This window comes from Gadus chalcogrammus, chromosome 4 (genome assembly GCF_026213295.1).
Source record: "Gadus chalcogrammus isolate NIFS_2021 chromosome 4, NIFS_Gcha_1.0, whole genome shotgun sequence".
Classification (NCBI taxonomy): domain Eukaryota; kingdom Metazoa; phylum Chordata; class Actinopteri; order Gadiformes; family Gadidae; genus Gadus; species Gadus chalcogrammus.
The window spans coordinates 24,273,443-24,274,846 of record NC_079415.1 but is presented as its reverse complement, the minus strand read 5'-3'; the positions used below and the strand labels follow the sequence as shown (position 1 = coordinate 24,274,846).

The following is a 1,404-nucleotide window of genomic DNA, read 5'->3' as shown; positions in this document are numbered from 1 at the left end:
CTTGTTTGGGTTTCATAGCTCATACCAAACATCCCCTTTTTTTTCTGTTTGCTTTTATGGTATTGTGTTTGTTTTTGTTGTTTGGGGTTGGTTTAGGTCAGTGGTGCCCAATACGTTGACCCGTCGATCGCAAAGGTAGTGCGGGTAGATTACGTGACATTCCCAAAAAAATTTAAGCGGTTTACTTTAAATGTGCTATTTCCTTGACTGCATTATTTGGCTCTACTTATGTATGCCAGTCAGCCTTCTCCCACATGAATAATATTAAGTCGAAACACCATTCCATCATGACTGAGGCTAATTTGGGAGCCTGCTTGAGACTTGCTACCAGCAGCTACTGTCTATGCAAACCTGGCTGACTCCATTCAGTGCAAGACATCAGAGTTTGTACTCTGTATATATAAATAAATATGTTAGGTCTTTTTTTATGTAGGTAGATCATTTTGAAAGTAGCTCACAAGCCTAAAAAGTGTGGGCACCCCTGGTTAAGGTTGCTTATTTTAGTGTGTGTGGTATGTCACAGGTGTTTAACAATGTTTGGAATGAATTTGGGATGAATAAAAAGAGAAACATTTGGTATTGAACGTTGTGGTTGAAAAGCTGCGTCATTTTGTTCACTCGTCAGATAGTATCTCGTGTACAAATGAACATTACGTATCGAAGGGACAGTTACATGTTTTCTACAAACCTTCCCAAAACTTCAGTTAAAGTCTGATGGAACTGGTTCATCCCAGTTTCAACTGTCTTAATGTGTATTTGAACAACATATTTTTCTGATGTATAAACAATATAAACCATGTAAAATCCTGTTTTAAAGGTTGTACTAGTTCCTTTGTGTTTGTTAAGATAAGATGAGGGTAGGGTACCTTATTGAATCCCAAGCATGGAGATAAATAACATTTCCCCCTTAAAGTTAATGCCAACACTTATCGTTAAAAACACATTAGGGAGATATCAGGTTGTGTCTGTTTTGTGTGTTCTCTATGCAGGCTGGAGGGAGCAGGATTTAAACCCGGCATCCTCTGGTCTTGATAGGAGTCTGCAGCAGAGTAGCCAGGCAACGAGCCAGAACCTTAAACATAAACAGTGCTTTAGAGAAACAGTTCAGCCTTTGAATCACCTTTCGTTCTACCAGGCTGCCCATTCCCCATTGATCAGAATCAATATCATCTATTGATTTAGAGGGTTCTGCCCATGGCTCAACCTGGCATTTAGGACATGAAACCACGAACACCTGTTTTGATACATTTTTTGGGTGAATTGCAAAATTGAGTTTGTTTTATTTTTCATTTTCATTGTTGATGCATTCTGTATGCAAGCAAAATAAATCCCCAGGCAAATGTACACACGCACGCACACATGCACACGGACAACAAGCAGACGAACATGGCTCATGGTTTTAAA

At 39.2% G+C, this 1,404-nt stretch overlaps 1 protein-coding gene across 2 annotated transcripts in view; it reads left to right on the top strand.

Annotated features, from left to right (window-relative positions):
• Window positions 1-584, top strand: part of LOC130381519 (keratin, type II cytoskeletal 8-like) — a 12,391-nt gene extending 11,807 nt beyond the window's left edge. For both annotated transcript variants that reach the window (XM_056589167.1, XM_056589168.1), the window contains exon 9: window positions 1-584. This exon is cut by the window's left edge. The gene's annotated coding sequence lies outside the window, so the exon portion shown is untranslated.
• Window positions 585-1,404: the final 820 nt, after the last annotated feature.